At 31.7% G+C, this 10,842-nt stretch overlaps 1 long non-coding RNA gene across 1 annotated transcript; it reads left to right on the top strand.

Moving 5' to 3' along the window:
• The first annotated feature begins 2,596 nt into the window (after positions 1-2,596).
• LOC107903093 (uncharacterized) lies at positions 2,597-3,882 on the top strand. The gene is made up of 2 exons (XR_001685702.2): positions 2,597-2,676; positions 3,619-3,882. It is a non-coding gene; the product is annotated as an uncharacterized lncRNA (long non-coding RNA).
• The last annotated feature ends 6,960 nt before the right edge of the window (positions 3,883-10,842 follow it).

The raw sequence follows: 10,842 nt of genomic DNA, 5'->3' as shown, positions 1-10,842 counted from the left end.
TGAATGGTATGAGCAATTGTTCGACTAACTTGTAAGTGTAGGTTGAAGAGTTTTTGGTTATTAAGGTAAGTCTTAATTATGAGTTTAGTATGCATGAAATATAAAATTGGACAAATTACGTAAATAGTAGGTGACCTGTTAACTAATTAAATGATATGATTTTATGAAGATATGCATGATGTTTTAATGGATCTTCCTAAACAAGATTTATACATATCACTCTACTATACTATTTTCAACCTTTTGAAATGGTGTTTTTCAACATTTTACTACATTATGATTTAGATCTATCATTTGTTTTTAAATAAAATAGTTTCTAAAATCCTTTCAAATATAACATTTTAAATACCCTATCACCTACATGAATGTTCAAATGAAGCTTTTAAAATATTTTCTTGTTAAAAATTTAATTTACGAATTATGCTGATGACTTGATGATTAGAGTAGCGCAACAGAAGCATGACTTCAGGTTATCAAATATTCCATGAATAATGGAGAGTCTTTTCGGTGGCTAATGTAACGTTCATAATTCAAGTCGGACCATCTCGACTGGGTTTGGGGCACCACAGGTTCAAGGTTTGAATCTCTTATGTCATCACACAATTTCCTTTCTCTCGTCCAACAAAGAAATAAAAAATTAAAAATCTTTTGATGAAAAATAGATAAAAATGAATAATGTGTGAATATACCTAAATTTGACAAAATAGAATGTTGATAATGACAACGTATCTCAAAGAAAAAGTGAAAGAAAAATAAAGAACACGGATTTTTACGTGGAAACCCTTTTGGGAAAAAACCACGGGCAGCGGAGAAGATAATTCACTATGTTGAAATTCGAATGATTACAAGAGGAGTAAACTATGTCTATTTATAGGATTGTAAAACCATATACTAATAGGAGTGTAGTAAGATTGAAACACATTATTCTAATCAATATAAAATAGATGGAGTTTAATAAGGTTTAAAAAACCTTATTCTAAAATAAAATAAAAGAAGTGTAGCTCTATATAGATTTTACTTTTATTTTGTTTTACCACTATATTTTATTTAAATAAGGATTCGGGTCACTTAATTCTAACAATCTCCACATTGACATGAATTCTCAATGAACAAGTTCTTCATTGCGAACTCTCAACGAACAAGTTCTCCGCTTTTTCCATAAAACCCTTAAGGGTTTAACTTTAACAATGAACACCAACCAAGTCTAAGCAATGTTCAAACTTGGTTATAGGAGGTAACTTAGTCATCATATATGCAGGATTTTCATGAGTAATAATTTTGCTCACAACAATATCACCATGAGCAATAATATCACGAACAAAATGATATCGAACATTAATGTGCTTTGTTCTCTCATGAAACATTTGATCTTTTGTAAGGAAAATGACACTTTGACTGTTACAAAATATTGAATTGATTTGAAGGTCTTTATTGAGTTCACTAAAGAGTCTTTTCAACCAAGTGGCTTCTTTACAAGCCTTAGTAATCGCTATGTACTCAGCTTCAGTGGTAGACAAAGCAACTGTAGTTTGCAAAGTGGCTTTCCAACTGATTGCACAACCTCCGATTGTAAAAACATAACTTGTGAGAGATCTTCTTCTATCAAGGTATTTAGCAAAATCTGTAATAGCCCGATTTTGACCCAAATCGGAACAGTGGTTTCGGGACCACACATCCGAGTCTGAAAAATATTTTAATATTTTTTTTTCTTTTTTTTCTGTGTTTATTATGTGTGAATTTATATATGTGAAAGTTTCGTGAATTAATTTTATTGTTTGAGTGCTTAATTTGAGAATAGGGCTTAATCGAGTAAAATAAAAATTTAGTGGTTATTTTTAGAAAGGCCAAATAGTGGTTGTTCTTTTAATATGAAGGTTTCATGTTGCAATTTTGCCATTGAATTAATGAATGGACGGCACTATGTATATATTATATAGTTTTTATAGTAATTATAAAGGTTATAATAATAAATAATATATTATAAAGTTATTATAATAAAAAAACAAACATAAGTTAAAAAGCCATTATCATTTCTTTTGTTTCTACTAACCGAATGTAAAAGAAAAGAAAAAGGAAAGAACAAGCTAAGGGTTCGGCCATTTTGAATTTTGATTAAGGTTAGTTCTTTGTTCGGTTTTTGATAATTTTTACGTTTTTGAGATCGTTGCTTTGTGTTCTTTAAAGCCCATGCTTCAATTTTGTGAATTGGTGATGATTTTGAAATTTGCCATTGATGTTAGCTTGATGTTTTTGTGGTTTGATGATGAAATATAAACTTTTGTTGATAGATTATTATGTTTAATTAAGTGATTTTTGATAAAAATGTGTATTAAGGATTAAATTGAGAAAAGTGTACAAATTCAAGGTTAAATGTGTGAATAAACTAAAAATATGGGCTGCTAGTAGTATGGGTAGAATTCGGCCTAACAAGGATTTAGTGACATTTTGTGTATTTTATGTTATTTTGAAATAAGGACTAAATTGAGAAAAATGCAAAATGTTAGGGGCTAAAATGCAAATTTCCATTTATATGTTCTTGAATGAAAATTTAATGAAATGTTGAATAATTAAGTTAAATTTGATATTAATTAGATTGGAAAAAGTGGAAATCGGATTTGGATCGGGAAAATCGGAAGTTATCGATTAGTCGTTCCGGTCCGTTCGCGTTCGTACGAGGTAAGTTCATAAGTAAATAAATGCTGTTAAATTTGAATGTATATATGTTATATGTGTTGAATTTATCTTTAATAAATATATGTGCATATGCTGAATTGAATTTAGAGTTGGAGAACTAGTTACGAGCTTGAATCGATAGAATTACGACGTCCGAAAAGCCCGGTACGAACCATAGGAATAGTTAGGATACATATGTCATGACATAGGATTCCGATATATGTTATCGTGTAAGACCACGTCTGGGACGTTGGCATCGATTTGAGATTTATGTATAAGACCATGTCTGGGACATCGACATCATATTTGATTTCGTGTAAGACCCTGTCTGGGACAGTGGCATCGATATTGATTACATGTAAGACCACGTCTGGGACGTTGGCATTGTACGATTTTTTTTGAGCTATCCAAGTATCCTATTTGATTCTGAACGGTTCAACGGGGTATTCCGAGAAATAAATGAGTATATGAGTGTGCAGCCGAATCAGGTATGTTTATGATGAATATGAATTTGAGCAATGAAAGTAAGTATGGTTATGATTATTTGTTATATAATTTGTGTGAAAATGAGATGTGAATTGTTATGCTTATTCGGGCTTGGAAGTGTATAAAAAGAAATTGATATATTTTTTACGAATAAATTGTAATAAATGATCATGATTCGGTTGGTATGTAATGAAATTGTGGAAGCTTAATCCTACGAATGAGCTAATGGTAGATATATAAATTTGAAAAAAACGGTTTATATGTCCATCCATAATTAACTCTAGTGAAGTTACCTAGTGTGGTCTTAAGAAATTGAGATTATGATGAATGTATATGTGGTTGAGATTTTTTTAAATTCAGCTTAGTTAAATTGAATTATAAACATTATTGGAATGATTTATTTGCTTATGGCTTACTAAGCTTTCAAAGCTTACTCTGTGTGTTTTTCCTATGTTATAGAGTTTCGGAGACTTGCTCTGGTTGGAAGTCTTGGGAGATCTCATCACACTATCCCGTATTCATTTCGGTAAATAAACGCTTTGAGATTTGGTTATGTGGCATGTATAGGCTAGTTTTGATATATTTGATTTTTGAAATTTGTATATGTATATAGCCATGCGAAAATGGCTTGTTCATGATGCAAATGTTGGCAATTATTTTTGGTCATGTTATAAGCTTAATTGAGAGGTATGATTTATGGTAAATATGTTGTGATGTTGGTTATATGATTTGGCAATGAGAAGTGGTAAGTAGGGTATATATTCGGCTTATTAATTAACTTACTTTGGTGGCATGAAAAGTGGTATAATATGGTTTGGTAAAAGGGGTCATTTGAATATCTATAAATGACATATTGTTTTGATGTTAAGATATAAGATACTATGTTTATCTTATAGACTGGGTGATGGAGATGTTATGATTTATTGAGTTAAATTTGATAACCGAAAGGTTATTTTTTTAAATTGTTGGACATTTGAGATATGAATACATATGCCTATTTAATGTTTGCTTGTAGTTTCGTTTTAAAAAGGTCAAATCATTGATTCAATGATGGTTATAAAATGTGTTATATATATAGGTAGTTATATGTTCGGCTATGGTATTTGACTATTTAGGCTCGATTTTTGAATGACAAAGAATGTATATGATCTAATTGATATGGAGGTTAATTGAATGATTGATTATTGAAAATATTAATTGGTTGTGTATATGAATTATAGGCATGATAATTCGCATGCGAATTAGGTATGGGGTTCATGTGTGTGGTTGAATATAACATGTTAGATATGCTATTTAGCTTGCAAATTAGATATTTTATGACTTGGCATTTGTATTCGAAAATGGTTAAATTTGATTTAGTAAAATGTACATAAGGTTATAATGTTTAAAATGCTATGATTTGGTAATTGAATTTAGAAATGACTTTTGGTTTTAGGGTGTTATGCACATGGTTGGATGATGTAAAAAAAAACTTAGTTGGTCATGTATAAAGTTACCTAACGTTTTATGTGCAAATGGTTATTAAACTGTGAGATATGGCTAAATTAGTTTAACAGGTGTATGTATAATTTTTATTAAATATTACGTTTGTTATTTAGTTTGGTTTTGATATTTGATGGCTTGGCTTGAAAGTTTTGAATTAGCAAACGTAATTGAAATGGTTAGATATTGAAATATAGTTCATATAAGAGAATGTTCGATAAGGCATGATATGTGTGGTTAGATATGTGATTCGAATAAATGATTTTGACTTGTATGAATAAGAGGTTGGTTTATCAATTTATTTCGAAAAATTTTATAAGGGAGAATACATTACTGGGACTATGATTTGTAAAGAATGTCTGTTTTGAACTGTGTTTTGTTTGGTAATACCTCGTAACCTTAGTTCGGCGACGGACACGGGTTAGGGGTGTTACAAAATCAACATCAACATACCCAATGACTCCATCTCTAGTTCTTTCAAACTGTAAGCAAACATCAGTAGTATCTCGTAAGTATATTAAAATCCACTGAATTGCTTTTTAGTGTTCTTTACCAGATTTGCCATGTATCTGCTAACTGCACTGACTACATATGATAAATTTGGACGTGAACAAACCATAGCATACATGAGAGATCCCAATGCACTAGAATATGGAACATGTGACATGTACTCAATCTCATCATCTGATTGTGGAGACAAAGCTTATGAAAGTCTGAAATGGGCTGCTAAAAGAGTATTAACAGGTTTAGCACTCTGCATGTTGAACTTGCCAAGAACTTTCTCAATGTACCCCTTCTGACTTAGGTACAATTTACTTACTTTTCTATCTCTGAGAATCTTTATACCAAGTATTTTCTTTGTTGGTCCCAAATCTTTCATCTCAAAATTTTCACTTAGTTGGGCTTTGACCTTTCTTATCTCTCCTTTATCTTTTGCTGTTATCAACATGTCATCAACATAAAGGAGTAGATACACAAAAGAACCATCACTATTTTTCTTAAAGTAAACATAATTGTCAAAGCTACTTCTTTTGAAATCATGAGAAGTCATAAATGAATCAAACTTCTTGTACCATTATCTTGGTGACTGTTTCAAACCGTAAAAGGGACTTTTTCAACAAACAAACCTAGTCCTATTTTTTCTGAGACTGTAAAACCCTCTGGTTGTTGCATGTAAACATCCTCCTCAAGTTCTCCATTCAAAAATACAGTTTTTACATCTAACTTCTCAAGCTCCAAATCATGTATGGCCACAATACCGAGCAAGAGCAAAGCTCGAATCGAACTATGCTTCGCAACTGGGGAGAACACATCTATGAAGTCCACACCTGGAATTTGACTGTAACCTTTTGCAACAAGCATTGCTTTATATCTGGGTTCTTCAACTCCTAGAGTCCCTTCTTTCTTTTCAAACACTCATTTACAACGAACAACCTTTTTACCTTTAGAAAGTTCCACAAGATCTCATGTTCTGTTTTTGTGGAGTGATTCCATCTCCTCTTGTATAGCAAACATTCATTTTTCTGAGTCTTCACAGCTAACTGCCTCAGAATAATTAAATGACTCTTGGTTTGCATCTATATCTTCAGCCACATTTAAAGCATAAACAACTAGATTAGCCCCGTAATACCCCGAAAATTACTACAGTAAGAAAGTAAGATAATATCATTGATATAGTAAAATAAGGAAATAAAGTGATAAAAAGGGTAATATTGAGTTATGTCAACATTGAGAAGTATATTATGACATATTAATTCAAGAAATGATTAAATTGCAAAAGTGAGAAGTTTTGTTACCCAAGAGTAAATACTCAAAATTTGAGGGGTTAAAGTGTAAATACAAAAAAATTGAAGGACCAATAGTGTAAATATTTAAGGGTGGAATAATCTAGAAACTAAGGAAAATGGATGAATTAGGACCATATTGAAAACGTGAAGAATTTTAAGGGACTAAATTACAATTTTACCAAATTAAGTGATGGCTCAAGGATGGAATTTCAAAAGATTATAAAGGGCAAAATGGTCAAATAGAGAGAGAATTCTAGAAGGTAATGATGATGTTTGTAATATTTTTAATTAATTAATTAGATAAATATTATTTAATTAATATTTAATTAATATTTTTAGTATTATTTTATTATTAAATGGTTAATATAAAAGGGAGGAAAGATGATGAAAAATCATCATCTTTCCATGCAACCAACGTTAGAAGAGAAGAGAAGAAAGAAAGTTTTGCTTTCTTTACAATTTGGTCCTTTCACCAAAAATTCACTATTTTCACCTAGAAATCAAAAGAATTTCCATAGCTTCCAAGAGAGAAAAATAATAAGGAGACAATGGGGAGTTAGAATGTCAAGTTAGATTCAAGAAATAGAAGCTGGAGCAGAGAGAAAATCAAGTTAAAGATTGAAATCAATAGCATAAGGTAAGAACATCAAGATTTCAATATCTTTTTAAGTTTGTTATTGTTGAAAAAGTATGGAAATGATGTTATAGTAGAGTTTTCATTAAAAATGTCCAATTTGCATGTTTTAGGTTCAAGGACTAAATTGAATAAAAGTAATATTTTAAGGGTAAATTGGTAAAAATGTCAAAAAGTGACCAAATTATATGAAATGAATTGTTTTATTATTTAAATTAATAAATTGAATGAAATATTAATTTAGATCATAATTGGGTGGAAATTCGAGAAAAATAAAAAATTACCAAAATGTCCCTGAATTTTTGGTATTTCTGCAATTTAGTCTGGTAAGTTCGTGTAACTTGAATTATATTCTTAAATGCTTGAAATGTATGTTACTGATGTGAATATGATTTGAATGTTCATTGTATGAAAATTGATGAAACATTGATATATTTGATAAAAAGGGGAATAATGCATTGAATGGATGTATGAATGTTTATCACACTATCCATTAATTCTATCGGTAATTTTGGATGTTTTGATTCTAGTTATAATGACATGTATGAGTTAAATTGGCCAACGTTAGCTCATTAATGTTTTGATTTTGATTGATTTTAAATATGAATGCTTAATGAAATGAAATGTCTGTAAATTAATTTGTAAACTCCGGTAATAATCTATAATCCTATTCTGGAGATGGATACGGGTTAGGGGTGTTACAAGCCTCGGTATACTTCTTTAGAGGTTTAATTTCTCTTCTAGTTCTGTTTTTGGCGATTGAGTATTGAGGTGAAGGAGCAACTCTATTCTGAATTTTTGTACTGGCTTGAAGAGTCGACTCTGTTGTAGATTCTGGATTAATCTGATGCTCCACCTACTTTTGATGTTTTTCATTGGAAGAGTCTTTAAGAGATAAGTTAGGTAGCATAACAGTTTCATAAAAAACAACATCTCTGCTAATCACATATTTTCTATTTTCAGGACACCATAACTTATACTCTTTTACACCAGCTTTATAACCAATAAAAACACATTTAATGGATCTCAGCTTTGATTTTCCATTATCAACATAAGCATACGCAGGACACCCAAAGATCTTTAAATCAAAATAATTAGCAGGATTATCAGACCATACCTCTTGTGGAGTCATTTTCTCAATGGCAATGGATGGAGACCGGTTAATCAAAAAACATACAGTAGAGGCTGCTTCGGCCCAAAACGACTTCGGTAAGTTAGCATTCGACAACATACATCGAACTTTCTCCATGATCATTCTATTCATTCGTTCTGCAACACTGTTTTATTGTAGAGTATGACGAACTATCAAGTGTCTCACGATCCTTTCTGACTTGCATAGTTCACCAAACTCATCAGAATAGAACTCTAAGTCATTGTCTGTGCGGAGGCGTTTTATTTGTTTTCTCATCTGTTTTTCAATAATAGTTTTTCAAGACTTAAATGTTGAAAACACATCGCTTTTCTACTTCAAGAAGAACGCCCAAACTTTTCTAGAAAAATCATTAATATAAGTTAGGATATAATTAGCTCTACCTCTCGAAGGCACTCTAGATGGCCCCCACAAACCAGAATGAATATACTCTAACATTCCCTTCGTGTTATGGATTCCTCTAGTGAATCAAACTCTCTTTTACTTCCCAAAAATGCAGTGCTCACAGAACTTCAGTTTGCAAATTCCTTGCCCATTAAGAAGTCCTCTTTTGCTCAATTCTGCCATGCCATTCTCACTTATATGCCCTAGGTGAATATGCTAAAGTTTAGTAATATCATTATCTGGCAAGGAAGAGGATACGACAGCTGCATCACCAATAACAATAGAACCCTGCAAAACATATAACTTGGCAGTCTTTCTCCACCCTTTCATCACAACGAGGGAACTTTTGGAAATCTTCAAAACCCCACTTTTAACTGTGTATTTGTACCCTTTTGAATCAAGAGTACTCAACGAAATTAAATTTCTCTTCAATTCTGGAATATGTGTTACGTCACTAAGTGTTCTGACAACTCCATCAAATATCTTAACTTTAATTGTTTCAACACCTGCAATTCTACATGAATCATTATTTTCCATCAAAACAACACCTTCAGACACTGTTTCGTAAGTTGTAAACCAATCCCAATTGGGACTCATGTAGAAGGTGCAGCCCAAATCAAGGATCCACTCCTTGCTTACTTTAGAATTATTGACAGAAGCGACTAGAAGTTCACAATCGCTGTAGTCTTCTATAACATCAGCTTTACTAAAATTTTCTGGTTGTTTTCCATTTTGATTCGCAGCCTCCCTTTTGATCTTGTTCTGTAGCTTATAACACTCAGATTTAATGTGCCCTTTATTTTTGCAGAAGTTACAAGTTTTACCTCTGTTTGAAGACTTCGATCTACCCTTAGATTTACCGTGAGGATTCTGTTCCTGTGTCCTTCCATGATCATCATCAGCATTCTGATATTGTCTTCCACAAACAATGAGACCCACTCCTTGAGAGTCGAGTTTAACCACAGAATGCTTCATCTTATCATATGAGGTCAAAGAATCATAAACCTCATCAACTTTGAGAGACTCGCGGCTATATAAAATCGTGTCTCTAAAGGTTGAATAAGACGGGGTAATAATAAAGTAGAACCAACCCTAGATCTTCCTTATCATATTGAACCTCTATGGCCTCCAAGTTTGAGAGAAGTTCTTTAGACACTGTTAAGTATTCGTGCACAGACACACTTTTCTCCAAACGATGAGCATAAAGACGCTTCTTCATATGTAATTTGCTGGTTAGAGTTTTCGACATACATATTTGTTCCAGCCTCTTCCATAATGCAGAGACGGTCTTCTCCTTCATCACAACCTGTAAAATTTCGTTAGACAAATGCAGAAGTAACTGTGTTAAGGTCTTTCAATCCTTACGCTTATTCTCTTCCTCCGTCAATATCACAGGCATCTTATCTATCCTTAGTAGGGCATCCTCCAGATCCATCTGTGCAAGAATTGCCTGCATCTTTATCTGCCACAACGTGAATATGGTGTTGCAATCCAACAGCAGAATTTTATACTTCAAAAACGTCATTACCGTGATCAAAACGAACAACTTGAAAGCTCTGATACCAATTTATGACAAAATAGAATATCGATAATGACAACGTATCATAAAGATAATTCATTATGTCAAAATTCGAATGATTACAAGAGGAGTAGACTATGTCTATTTATAAGCTTGTAAAATCATATTCTAATAGGAGTGTAGTAAGATTGAAACACCTTATTCTAATCAATATAAAATAGATGGAGTTTAATAATTTTTAAAAAAACCTTATTCTAAAATAAAATAAAGAAAAGAAGTGTAGTTTTATATGAATTTTACTTTTATTTTATTTTACCACTGTATTTTATTTAAATGAGGATTTGGGTCACTCAATTCTAACACTAAATGGTGAAGGAATAACAAATCTGGCCAACCAAATTTTGGCTCATTCCATTTTAATGTTCTTCTGTCGAATATACTGACATATGAACCTTCACCTTTGTAATCAAAGACAATACTTTCTAGCCCAGTAACACGATTAAGATTGACTTGAATATAATTTTAAATCACTATCACCATTAGATGATGAGATGAAAATAATGAAAAATAAAACAAAGAATATAAAGAAAACAAATTTGTTCATGGTTGGTTGAAGAAAATAATGGTTGCAAATTATAACCAAAATTTGTGATACTAACGGTGGAATTGCATGTGTATATGTTGAAGTTAATAAATGATAACTTAGAAAGTTAGCTATAGTTATGTT

The sequence above is a fragment of the Gossypium hirsutum genome, chromosome D05, assembly GCF_007990345.1.
Source record: "Gossypium hirsutum isolate 1008001.06 chromosome D05, Gossypium_hirsutum_v2.1, whole genome shotgun sequence".
In the NCBI taxonomy this organism is placed as follows: domain Eukaryota; kingdom Viridiplantae; phylum Streptophyta; class Magnoliopsida; order Malvales; family Malvaceae; genus Gossypium; species Gossypium hirsutum.
The sequence above is the reverse complement of the archived record's forward strand: the minus strand, read 5'-3'. Positions and strand labels throughout refer to the sequence as shown.